This window comes from Arvicanthis niloticus, chromosome 2, assembly GCF_011762505.2.
Source record: "Arvicanthis niloticus isolate mArvNil1 chromosome 2, mArvNil1.pat.X, whole genome shotgun sequence".
NCBI classification, from domain to species: Eukaryota; Metazoa; Chordata; class Mammalia; order Rodentia; family Muridae; genus Arvicanthis; species Arvicanthis niloticus.
In genome coordinates this window covers 35,934,044-35,947,531 of record NC_047659.1, presented here as the reverse complement: position 1 = coordinate 35,947,531, position 13,488 = coordinate 35,934,044, and the positions used below count along the sequence as shown (strand labels likewise).

At 45.3% G+C, this 13,488-nt stretch overlaps 1 protein-coding gene across 8 annotated transcripts in view; it reads right to left on the bottom strand.

Annotated features, from left to right (window-relative positions):
* Tanc1 (tetratricopeptide repeat, ankyrin repeat and coiled-coil containing 1) overlaps positions 1–13,488 on the bottom strand; it is a 234,757-nt gene that overhangs the window by 169,952 nt on the left and 51,317 nt on the right. Inside the window, exon 1 of one of the 8 annotated variants that reach the window (XM_076928788.1) lies at positions 3,958–3,976. The exons of the other annotated variants lie outside the window; for them this stretch is intronic. The gene's annotated coding sequence lies outside the window, so the exon portion shown is untranslated. Of the gene's footprint in view, positions 1–3,957; positions 3,977–13,488 lie in introns of those variants that run through there. 8 annotated transcript variants of the gene reach the window in all.

Sequence of the window (13,488 nt, the reverse complement as noted above, 5' to 3'; positions counted from 1 at the left end):
AGCCCGCCTGTACCACTGTTTCCGGCAAGGCCAGCGAAAACATCCTTTCTGAATTTGAGAGTACAACAAAGGCAGCAGTAGAAATTACAGAGGCCAGAGGGGAAGGCGCTTCCTTAGAGACTGACAGTCCCTACAGCCTGTTTTTGTGGCGATGCGATCACAGAGAGCAGATCCTGTATCTGGTCCTACATGGGTCTTAAGGCTCTCCGCTGTAATTATGGTCAGGAAAAAAGAGAGACCAAGGAGACCAGAGAGCTCTGCGCGGTACTGGAGAAGTCATAACTATAGCCGGACTGCCTATAACTATAGTCGGACTGCCTAATGTACTCCAACACTCAAACAAAAGCTATGCCCTGAGATTTCTAACCCTCAAAAAAAGATTAGCCAAAAAAACAAACAAACAAACAAACAAAAACCCATAGAACTTTCCTCTAATCTGTTTCAAATCCTCACCATTCAAAAAATCCTTTCAGTACACAGAACAGTATTTATACCCAATTAAGTTTTTTTTTAAAAAATAAGTATCATATAATATTTTTCTATAAAATATAGTTTGATAAAAATGCATCAGTCCTGATGGGACTTTTATGAACCCTGAAACGAGTCTAGGGAGACTGAGGACTCTACCCACACTTTCCTAACATTTAATTTCCTAAGATCTAATTTCCAACTAACTTCCTTCTTGGCTTGTTTTTACTTTGGTTTTTTTTTTCAGGCCAGTGTTTCTTATATATCCCTAGCCGGCCTGAAATGCCCTGTGTAGACCACCATACTGGCCTCAAACAGTGAACCTCCTGCTTTTGTCGCTCAAGTGTTTAAATTACAACCACAATCCACCACACCCAGCTTTCCAACTAATTTCTTACAATGGAAGGATGGCCTGAAGGTGCATGCTTATAACCCTAGCACTCAAGAGGAGGCTGAGGAAAGGTCCAAGGCCTGCCTGGACCACACACAGTAAGCGGAAGGCTAGCCTGGGGAACACATCAAGACCCTGTCTCAAAATAAACAGTAAATGCTGGGCTGCTGAGATGTCTCCATAGGAATATGCTTGACGGACTATCTGGAAGCCTGAGTTTGAGCCCCGGAAGCCACATAGAAACTCCACTAAGCTCTCTCTGACCTCCAAGCACATACATGGCTAGCATGAGAGCACACGCACATATTTACTTATTCTTCAAGTAAAAAATGGGTTGGGAATAGAGCCCAATGGTAGTGCCTGCTTAGCATGTGTGAGGTTGTAGGTTCAAGCCCCAGTCAGTATACAAAAGCCTTAATGCTTTTGAATAGAATTACTAGGGCTTATCTATTGCTCACCACTATCTTCCAAAACTGAATAGACTTCAAAGTTGTTTATCCAACAGAAGTAGTCATCCAAAATCCCACTTTTTTTTTTTTTCCTTTCCAGAATTATCCTAAACCCGGCCGCCTCAGACCATAAAACAAAGAGTATTGTACATGTTCAAGAACCAAAGCGTGTCATCACTGGGCCCATGGGACAGACCCAGGACTACGTGGGGGGTTCTACAGCTCTGAATAACACTGACTAGAAGCCAAAGGTGCAGAGGTTCAACAACAGGACAGAGGCCACAGTTCATGAGGAGGTTCAAGTCACACTCAAGTGCAACCAGGGGGAACAGTACCCCAGACCTAAAACAAACCAAACAAACCAAACAAGCCTGGGTTTATGTTGTGCCCTGAGGGCTTGAATAATTGAGCTTAATAGAAACCAGGCTTGGCTCACAGGGAGGGAGGGAGGAAGGAGAAGACCTTTGTGGGAATTCCTCTGGTTTTTGAAGCTAGGGGCAAAGGACTGTTTTTTTGGTTTGGGGGGTTTTTGTTGTTGTTGTTGTTGTTGTTTGGTGGGGGGCCCTTTATTGCATTGCCCATACTGGTCTCAAACTCTTGGGCACAGATCCTCCTGCCTCTGCCTACTCTGTACCCAGAACAACAACAGGCTGGTGACACCAAGCCCAGCTACAAAGCATATTAGTTCCCATTTCAAATCTTGCAAAACTTTCTTTTCTCTGAGACAGGCACCTTGCTATCACCACAGGGAGATGGCTTTCCATCCCAAACACCTATTCGAATTTCCTGGAGAGTTTTCAAAATTCTGATGTTCAGATGAAATAAGGGTTACAGGTTTAAACATTAGTGTTTCATCAGCCTGACCTACTGATTCTCCTAGGTAGCCAGGATTGAGAACCACTACCACTACCCCTGACCAACTGCCAGAGTGTTTACTTTGTCCTTTTGAGGGTGGGTGGGGAAAACTTACACCTTAGAGGAGTTGAGAAGAGGAAAAACAAACAGGCCTGAGGAAGAAGTGAGAAAGGTAGAGTAATGGTAACTTCTTCCTCAGGTGATCACTAGGGTAGGTGCAAGCTGTGGCCCCAGGGAGCAGACAAGACCAGACACAGAAGGGGCCATTGCTTAAGACCTGCATAAACTGTCACTAAATCTGGTTGGCAGACAGGAGATAAGGGTGAAAGGCAGCAATTCAAAGCGATCTGTATGGAACACTCCCATCCTAAGCCCTTCAGAGGGAAAAAGCCCTTCAGAGGGGAAAAGCAATTATGCTTATGGGTGCAATGTGGGAAGGGACAGCCAGCCCCAGCCACTGCTGACTGCTGTCACTCTAGAGGGTTCCTTTAGCTCTCTACCTTCTACCTGACTCTGTTCTACTTGGATGTCTCTTTCCTAAATCCTTTTTCTCCTGGGGGGGGGGGGGGGACCCCTCACCTTAGTCATCTTTTGTCAGTGTTCCACACTTGTATCCAGAGTGACTTGGTCATTCTCAGGGACCACAGCCAATCCTCAGTGCTGGAACCCAGGAGTCTGCATCTCAGTCACAAATCCTGTCATTCCTCTGAAGTGAGTTCCCCAGATGAGCTGTTCAGCCTCCCCCCTCACAGGGACAACTTCCCAGCGATGGTTTCATGAACTGCTGCCTCTTCTCCTCCTGGGTCCTCTGATATCCTCCCTCGGTCTCCAGTGTAGACTGCATGGCTCTTTCAAGTCAAATGCCACTTGGATCCCAGCCCTCTCCATTCCAAGTTCCTGACTCACATCACACAACAGGAAACCCGGATGCGAAGCTGTATTTCTTCTAACTGCAGGTTTCAGGTCTGCTAATTCAACCTGCTAAAAACATTCTGATGGCGAAGTCCATGCCATGGCTCAGAAAGTCTCATGGATTTCCAGAACACTGGACTATCAAAAGGCCTTTTCCTCAGGCTTGAGCTGCCCTCTATCCACTGCCTCACATTCCAATAAAACGTTCATTTTTTTTCCTTTTCATGATACAACTGAATTGGGCACAGGTGAGAAAATACTGTTGGTAAGACAATACTAGGACAGCCTGACAGGCCACAAGCTGTAAACTCATCCAGAGGACAGCTAGGACCCTAGTAACATGGGAGCTTTCGGAGTTGCCACAACCAGGGACTAAGTTCACCAGAGTCCAGCCAAGAGGTCCCAACCTCCACCTCCTCCCACATTCAGCCTTCCAGCCAATTCACCTCCTTTGGGATACAAGTCTCACAGGAGGGAGTATCTGGTTTCCCATGCCACTGGTAATTAAGCGGGTGGAGAGACTGTTAGATCAAGGCACAATGACAGCCCTGAGAAGTTAAGTCTGACAGAAGAAAACACAGTTTAGCCTTTCAATTCCCCAAAGCACCCAGGGACACCAAAACAACACTTTCAAGACACACAAGGACTGGCTCGGAAAGATGACCCTGGGTACCACAAAGATGACGAGGCCAAACTCTGTTTCTAAGACCCAAGCATCCTTGAAAACAAAATGGGGTCTGTAGCCAATTGCATTGTTCTGTGTTTCTGTAAACTCCAGGACCCCTGACAGCCCTTTTCAAAGTCAGGATGAACCACTAGGCACTGCCATTTGGATGTGGAATTCCCTCCAGCTCCCCCCACATCCGTCATGCCCTCACCTACCTTTCAATAAAGCCCCTCACCAGATTCTGGGCTTGTCAGAGTACAGGGCTCCAGTGTGGGGTAGAAGCCACGCCCTTCCTCCTTCTGAATTACAGCTAAAGCCTGTAGGCTCAGTCAGCTCAGTCATCCTGAAGTCCCGGGGCCTCAGGAGCCTGGGGAAGGCAGCATTTAAATGGGTGTGTTTTAAGATGGTCTTCCATAGTCTGTAAAGGTATTGTTTCTCCTGCTTTGAGGTTAATGAGTTGACATAGCAGGGCTCTGCAATCAGTGAGGCAAGCCGCTAACTACCTTGGGATGGAACCTGTATGGAATACAGACAGCTGAGGGGATTGCCCTTGCTCAAAAAAAACTGAGAACAGACCTACTTGATAGACAACAGCATTCAAAAGCACTGAGTTGTTTTAGGTTTAATGGAGAAATTACTGTAGTTCTGTAAAATTAAGGCTGTATACTTAGTTTGAGGATTTAGGACGGGGTGTACTAAACAATTAAAACTATTAACTACAAGCAAGGAATTACAGTGTAGACTATAGTACTGGGTCTTAGAAATCTGAGGCAGGAGGATCATGAGCTCTGGGCTAAAATAAAACCCTATCTCAAAATGAGAAATAAAACCCACATCTGTATGTATATCTGAAAACGTAAGTTCTCAGTATTGTTTCAAACTTATTAAATATGATTCTTACACTCAAACCCCAGTCATTTATAATGCTGGCCAAAATGACTGCCCAGGGCACTAAGAACCTCTCAGCTGAGGTCCAGGCAGCCAGGATTTCCAGGCCTGGTCTGCTGTTTTCAGAGTCTGCATCCCTCTCTTCCCACAGCCAAGTCTCTTAACCCTTGGCCCCACCCATCCCTTCCTGGCTCAATCCAGTGGGAACGTCTGCACTAGAGATTTAAATAGCCCCTGGCCCAGTCACTCTAGTTAGCAACCCCAACCCTGTGTCCGCTTCCTCTCTTCCAGTGCACAGGCCTAGCCCACCCTCTACCTCAATTCTGATAAGGAGCCAGGGACTTTCTCCAGATAGCCGGTTAAGTCCCCTAGAGTTGAGATACTGCCTTGCTCTTGATTTTTGTCTAGGACTCTGGCAGTCACTCTGAATTCACATGGCCACAGCAAGTTAGGGGACAGAGGGTGTGTGCCACCCACCCCCATGGACAGAGCCCTCAGGACCATTCAGGCCATTCACCCTATTCATCCTGAAGATCCCTGCCCGTCTCTTCTGGAACAAGGACTTCCTCCCAGTTGCAGACAAGGCTGCTGTCCCCACCCCTGGGCAGGGAGCTCCAGGCCCAAAGCTTGGCACTGATTAGGAAATGACTCATCACAAAGCACTGAAGGGGCCGCTGGCTATGGTACAAGTAAGTCATAAGACCTGGATCTATCTGGGGGGGGGGGGGGAGGAAGAGGAGGAGGAAGGATAAGAAGAGGAAGAAGAGGAGGAAGAGGAGGAGGAGGAGGAACTGAAAACTAAAATCCTAGCAACAAAATGGAAGAAAACCATTTTCCTTGTGCTGCTGAGTACTCATGCTGACCTTGGGTGAGCTGAAGCCACTGCACCCTAGCCCGCTAGTTCTAAGGTAAAAGCTGAAGTCAGAGACATAACAATGGCTGTGTGGGCAAAGGAGGCCAAAGAGGAAGTCCCAAGGACAGTTCCAAAGCTAACAGTTACTGGCCACAGGTGGCTGAGGCAGCAAAATTCCTACAAGTTTCAGGCCAGTCTGGGCTAGGGATTGACAACCTGTATCAAAACTAAAACCAAACAAGAAAGAAACAAAAAGGTAACAAGTTCCTTAAATCAAGATATTAGACTCACATACAATCTGCACAGCGGCTAACACCTATAACTACAGCACTGGGGGGAGCTGAGGCCGGAGGACTGCCATGACTTTGAAGCCAAGCTCCAGTTACAGTGTGACCTTTGTTCCCCCACTCCACATTTCCCCCCCAAAAAAAAGAGAAAAAGAAAAGAAAAAAGCTAAATAGACCATTCTTTTCTAGACAACGAAGCTGCCATCCAACTCCCTATGTACAAAGATAGATAAAGATATAGATATATAGATATACACACATACACACACACACACACACACACACGCTTATCAATATTCTGAAAATTGACGTTCAAAACTAGCCTGCTGTGCTGCCTTACACTTGAAAACAAAGGAAGCATAGTCACTGCTGTGTTCTAGGCAAGGCTTATTTTGCAATCTCTATTTCCAATGCACTTGTATGGTGTTCTGCTTCCTACCTGTAGAAATACCTTTCCTCTCTCTGTTTTATAACTCTACTTTTGATCTTGTTAAAAATCCAGAAAACTCAACCTTGCAATTTTTTCAGTTGCGGAATGAAAAGTATACAGAGTCATTTAAAACATGAAAGCGCATCAACACTTCCTCATGACACAGGGAATGGCTTCCTTTACTGTCACATTCTCTCCCAAATAATTCCCTAAGTCATTGGTCAAAAATAAGGCCTCAGTTCAGCATGACAAACGGCCATCTTGTGATAAACAGAGTGAATACATACAACCTGTACAGGGGCCTACTGGCAAAGAGGTGGTTCTCTGGCCAGAAGAAGAGAACCCACTACTACCACCATAAGCCATGAGAAAGACACAATGAAGCCACTTCAAACCTAAAAGAGTGACAGAGAGACAGGAAGAGAGAGGACAGGGGAATGGAGAGGGAGAACCGAAATCAGGATGCTAAAACAGTGTCTGCATGCAGCATTCGCAATAAGCATGCTATAGAAGCAAGCTTGACCCATATCGACAAAGAATACATCAATAAAACATAGTGTGTCTATACAATGAAGTATTATTCATCCTTTAAAAGGAATAAAATTCTGGGCTAGGGATTGTATCTCAGCTGGTAGAATGCTTGCCTAGTGTGTAGGAGGCCCTAGGCTTCATCTCTAGTCACACATAGAGCAGGTAGGATGATGTTACCTCTAACGCCACCACGGGGGAGGTGAGAGCACAAGGCCAGCTTGGGCTGAATGAGACCCCCGATGTATCTAAGAGTGTGTAGAGGAGGGATGTGGAGAAGACTCTTCAGACAGGATGCATCATGACTAAACCCTGAGTACACACTGCTAAATGCAATACACCAGTTACAGAGGAGTCAAGTGCTACATGGCGTCACATGTAACAGTACGGTTGGCTTCAAGCTCAAGAGACAAGAGCCCCTGCTACATTTGTTTCTGTTTTAGTTTTAGAGTGAGTTTTTGCTTTTAGGGTTTTGTTTTGTTGTTTGTTTTGCAGTAAGTAAGAAGGAAAAAAGAAACAAAACAGGCTTGGGAATTCAGATCTAACTAACCAAAAAGCAATGAAATCGGTATCCTAAAGACAGATTTTCACGTCCAGGTTCTCCACGCCTTCAACAGCACCCGACTACAGGCAAAGCAGCAGAGCTCTGCAGACAGTTCAAGCTAAGAGTGTTTGAAGCTAGCATATAGGACAGAGAGGACAGGTAGAGCATCAGGAAAGGCAACTGAGACCCAAGCCCAGGGGACCAAGCTGAGGCTCGGCCTACCCCGCCTGCCCCCATCGCCCTTAGTCCTATGCTGTGATAAAACACTGACCAAAACCAGCTTGGGAAGGAAGCCATTTATTTGGCTTACAGCTTACATCATCCAGGGAGGCCAAGGCTGGAACTAGGGGCAGGTATCTGGAAGGATGGACTGATGTGCAGTCTGTGTAGGAACTCTGCTTACTGGCTTGCTCCTAGCTAGCTACTTTTCTGATACAACCCAGGACCACCTGTTTAGGGAATGGCACCACCCACAGTGGCTGGGCCCTCCATATCAGTTGCTAATCAAGAAAATGCCCCCAGAGACACGCCCACAGGATGATCCAATGAAGGCAATCCCTCAGTTGAGGCTCTCTCTTGCCAGGTGACTCTAGTTTGTGCCAAGTTGATAAAAACTAACTACCAGAGCTGTGTACATCTAAATTGGGGCCCAAAACTGACCCAAGCCAAGAAGACATGCTGGGGGACAGCTTTCAAAGGCTGAAGCTGTGCTGTGACAGAGAGCCAACTCTACGAATGCTTCCAAGTCATCAGTTAAACACTGAGAAACAATAAGCAATGCAAATCAGTGGAACTGGTCAGCAAGCAGGAGGGCTGAGGGGTGGGGAGGCACACGGGCGAGCACACACACACACAAAGCACACACACACACACAAAGCACGCACGCATGCACGCACACACATACACACATACACACACACACACACACACACAAAGACATGACAGATAAGCAATAAGGCACCTATGTAAACACCTCCCCCTGAAACCATTCTGGTGGTAAAAATGATCTGAAGAACACCAGGTAGACTATAAAATACTTGTAAAAGGAATACAGACATAAACAAACATGCTATTAAAATAAAAGCCATTGTCTTAGTTAGGGTTTCCATTGCTGTGAAGAGACACCATGACCAAGGCAACTCTTATAAAGGACAACATTTAATTGGGGCTGGCTCACAGGTTCTGAGGTTCAGTCCATTACCATCAGGGCAGGAACATGGTACTAGAGGAGCTGAGAGTTCTTTCTACATCTTGTTCGAAAGCAAACAGAAGACTATCTTGCAAGCAGCGAGGAGGAGAGTCTCAATGCCCACCCCCAGAGTGACACGCTTCCTCCAACAAGGCCACGCCTCCAACGGTACCACTCCCTACAGGCCAAGCATACTCAAACCCCCACAGCTATACTCAGGAAAATGTGGTCTACAGAATAAATAAATCCTTTAGATGATGTGCTGTAGTTGGGATCTCAAACGTCCCAGTGGCCTGTGCGTTAAAGTCTTGGTCCTCAAGATGGTACTGACAGAAGGTGATGGAACCTTTCCAAGGTGAGGTCATGCTGGGGACTCTTTAGGACACTGGGGGCATGCCAGTGAGAACTGTGGGAGCCCAGCCTCTTTTCAGCTTCCTGGCCATGAGGTGAGAATTCTTGCTTCTGCCATGGTAGGCTGCCTCTTCATAAGCCTGTAAACTTATTCTTGTCCTGGAACCTCCAAAATGGTGGGCCAAATAGGCCGATGTTTCCTTTAGGGTGGCTATCCCAAGTATTTCATTATAGCAATGGAAACCGGGACTAGGGAGCAGATGAGCACCAGGGGGTCATTCTCATTCCACCATGCCCAAAGCACAGGGATAGGAAGCCTTGGCCACTGGAAATGAATACTATTCATAAGTAAAATCACAATGTAGAAGATTTGTTTTAAATTGCTGGGGTGTAGAAAGGAGAAAGACACAAGCCAAAGGTTACAAGTTGCAGTTATACAGGATGAGTAAATCTAGGGATCTGTGGTGGTTTGAATAGGTCTGGCCAGGATAGATTCACCCGTTTGAATGCTGAGGGAGGCGTGGCCTTGTCAGAGGGGGCGTGGCCTTGTTAGAGGAAGTGTGTCACTTCGGAGGGTCTTTGAGGCCATAAATGCTCAAGCTATGCCTAGTGTAAAATATCCAATTTCTTTCTGGGTGCCTGTAGATCAAGATGTAGAACTCTCAGCTCCTTCTCCAACACTATGCCTGCCTGGACGCTGCCATACTTCCTGCCACGATGATAACGGACTGAACCTCTGAAACTGTAAGCCAGCCCCAGTTAAATGTCCTTTAAAATGTCCTTTATAAGAGCTGCTACAGTCATGATGTCTGTTCACAGCAATAACGCCCTAACTAAGACAGGACCTAAACAGCATGAAGACAGTTGCTTATAATAATATAATACACACTGGTAGTTTTCAAAGGACCACTTCTTAGGTACTCTTATCGAAAGATCACAGCCTGAGAAACACATTGCTAGGCAATTTCATAGCGGTGCAATCAGCAGGGTGTGTTTGGAGAAACCTAGTCATACTGTTCAACCATGAGACGTGCTAAAGGCAGGGTACAGAAGGCTGCTACAGGCATAGACACAGCATACTGCATCACAGAAATGTCTTTATAAGTAGAACATTCCTTTTTTAATATTAAAGTTTCCTATAAAACAGTATGTTGTGCATATCCAGAGTCCCCATGAGCTTTTACATTTCTACATCAGTATCACCACAGACATATGAGGTGCACTGTGCTACATACCAGCTATGATGCATCACTAAACAAAAGGACTATTTTTCAACACCATTATAGTCTTCTGGGACCATCATGGTATATGCGATTAGCTATAAACCAAACATGGTCACAGAGAAAGTGACTGCAGATCAAGCTTCACAACGTTCATGCCAAACAGGCAAAAATAAATAAATAAACAAATTACTCAAAACATCCATACGAAACTGCATATAAGCTCAGCAAAAATGTTGGTGCCTGGAGCTGACCAGTGACTATTTACACAGACTTAGTTACAGGCCTCATGATTTAGAGCTTTGTGGTAACTCCAGTATTGACTTTTTAAATCTCCGGCATAAGTTTGCTACCCCAATCCTAGCCGCTTCACCAAACTTCACAGAGCCTCGTACTGCATCTGGAATATGCTCATTCCTCCTTGACAGCTCCTGTTCACCCTCTGACAACCAACGATAGGCTACGAAGCCTACGCTACAATGGACGCTCCACTACAAAGACAATCTGCTACAAAGAGCAGGCTTGTTTCTGTTTGCCATGTGCTCTCACTAAATCCCTTTCCCCTCGCTCTGAAGCCCCTGTGACAGACATTATCTTCTATTTGCATAGAAAGCCATCTGTCCTCCTAGACTGTGAACAAGGAAGGGAGCTTCATTTGTTTTATTATTATCACATACCCAGGATGTGGTCTATACTATGTCACCTGATAAATATTTGAAACACAAACAAGGCCTAGCTAGCCTGGGGTTATTACAGACAACAAATGTCTTGCCAATGGATAAGGAAGCCTTTCAGGTTGTACGAAATCATCCCAAAGTGGTCCTGGGTGCTTTTTTTTTTTTTTTTTTTTTTTTTTCCCTTCATATATACAGTCGCTGACTTATGGTGATATGACTTGGGAACGTTCCCACTACACGATGGTGTGAAATCGATACAAATGAAGAAGAAACCATAGTTGGGAGTTAGATTTGGCCTCTTTCCCAGGCTCACAGAATGCGTTCTCTCCATGCTGGGCAGTGCTGAGACCCACAGCTCCCTGTCACATGCTCATGAGGTCAGCAAGCACCCAGCACCCAGCATTGCCAGTGTTTGTAGGTATCGTGTTTTGTAATTTTGCATCCCATTGTGTCTACTAAATTACTCACCTGCGTGTCTACAGGAGACACTCAACATTCCATTACAAAACGGGCCTGCGTTGGATGACTTTCCTCACCAAAAGGTTACTGAAGTGTTCCGAGTATGTTAAAGGCAGCGGGGAGCCAGCATACGGAGCTATATAATCCCAGTGCAGCTAGCTCTTGGGAGGTTAGAGCAGGATAATGAAGATGCTAGTTGAAAAGCAACAGTACAACCAAGGCAGACTAGGCTAAGCTACCTTGGTAGGTCAGCTGTATTAAATGATCACAATTACAATCTTTGCTCTACATCACTGGTTTATCAGGCTATGATCCCATCAAAAGCTGAGGGGCACTAGAAATTTCTCCGACCTTCATAGCAATCTGTGAAAGAGCACTGAGTCAAGAAAGTTTTCTCAAGTTCAGCCATTCCTTCTATTTTAAATTCAGCTGTATTCTGTTAAATTTAAATTAAATTAATTATCTTGGTTCACGGGGATGGCTCAGTGGGTACAGGCACTTGCCATGCAAGCCTGGAAAGCCCAGGTTAAAAAAAAAAAAGAAAAGAAAAAAGAAAGAATCCACTCCTACCAAGCTGTCCCTGTGACCTCCATATGCATACCACAGCACGCACATCCAAACATGCACTGTGCACACACACGCATACACACTCAGTAATAATAACAATAGTTTTCCTTTAAAATGATCTTGTTCTAAATGTCTACATTAAATTTGCAAATCAAGTTACCTTTCTATGATTTTAAAGGTATCCACAAAAGGTAGACTGCCCTTGTCTTCAAGAAAATAACTTCTTTACATTTGTTTATTGTATGTGTGTGTTTGAGCGTGTGCGTGTGCGTGTTACACCATGTATGGAGGCCTGGGGATTGGGTCTCTCCTTCCTCCTCAATGTTGACCCAAGGAATTCAGCTTAGGTTACCAGTCTTGGTAGCCAGCACTTTTACCCCTAGCTATCCTCTCCATCCTCCCTCCACCTACTTTTGGTTTTTTTGAGACAGGGTCTCGTAGTCCCTTAAAGGCTGCCCTTAAACTCAAAGTGTAGCTGATGCAGGCCGTATACTCCGGATTCTCCTGCCTCTAGCTCCCAAGAGCTGGGATTAAAAGCAGGTGCTGCCATAACCAGCTTTAGGAAGCTAACTTCTTTAAAAGCAAAGTGATTTTCTGATGAGTGGAAAGGATGCAAGCCTTGCCTCCCGCCTCCCACTGCCGAGCTTTGAACCCACTCACATCTACCAAAATGTAGGTCAAAAGTCCAGTTTCTGATGAATGTAATGGTTACTACTCCGTTACTATAGGAACTGCTTGTTCTACGCTAGAAATTATCCTTATATTCTCATGTAAAATATTACCTGAGGGTCCTAAGTTAATGAGATGTGGGCTTGAACAGCTCTCTTTTGGGTGGGGAGTGGGGTGGTAGGGTGGAGTGGGTTGAGACAGGGTTTCTCTGTGTTGCCTTGGCTGTCCTGGAACTCAGTCTGTAGACTAGGCTGGCCTTGAACTCAGAGATCTACCTTCCTCTGACTCCCAAGTGCTAGGATTGAAGGCACCACCACCTGGCTGGACCTCTCTTCTTAACTACAGCAAATGCCAAATTCAAAGCACCTTATAAGGGAACAATATATAATCAAAATCCACCTTAGTACTCCACCTTATCTTAGCCACAAGACAGAGAAGCAAGTCACATTACTACTAGCAGACTAGTGTGGTTTTAACGTGCGGATCTCTTAAACTCACATGGTGGCACAAAAACAATATACACTACAGGATCCCCTCTGGTCCATAGTTTCATTTATCCTTTGTCAACTATGATCCAAAAGGATTAAATAGAAAATTATAATTCATAGGCTTTTACATTTAAAAAAAAAATTGAGAGGCAGGGTCTCTTATAGCCCAGGCTAGCCTCAAGTTCATTATGTAAGGAAGGGTTGAACTTCTGTCCTCTTTCCTGTCTTGACTTCTGGATTGTTAGACTTACAGATATGAGCCACCGTGGCCAGTTAAAACAGGGCTAGGTGTGTGTGTGTGTGCATGAGGCCAGCACTGACACTGAGTGGCATAATACAACCATCTACCACCCTTCCAGAATGTGAATGACCCCTACCCAGCACATCCCTGAGACATATGCTGTCTGCCTATTAGTCTTTTGGTAGTTGTCTGCATACTCAGAGCTGAGGTTACACTGTTAGCCTACGCTTACTTGTTTTGTTTTATTATTAGTCACTGTTAATCTCTCCTGTGTCAGTTAAGCTTTGTTACTCTAGGTCTCTGGATAGGAGGAAAGCGTAGTGTATACACAGGGTTCAGTCTTCTCCAGTGCTTC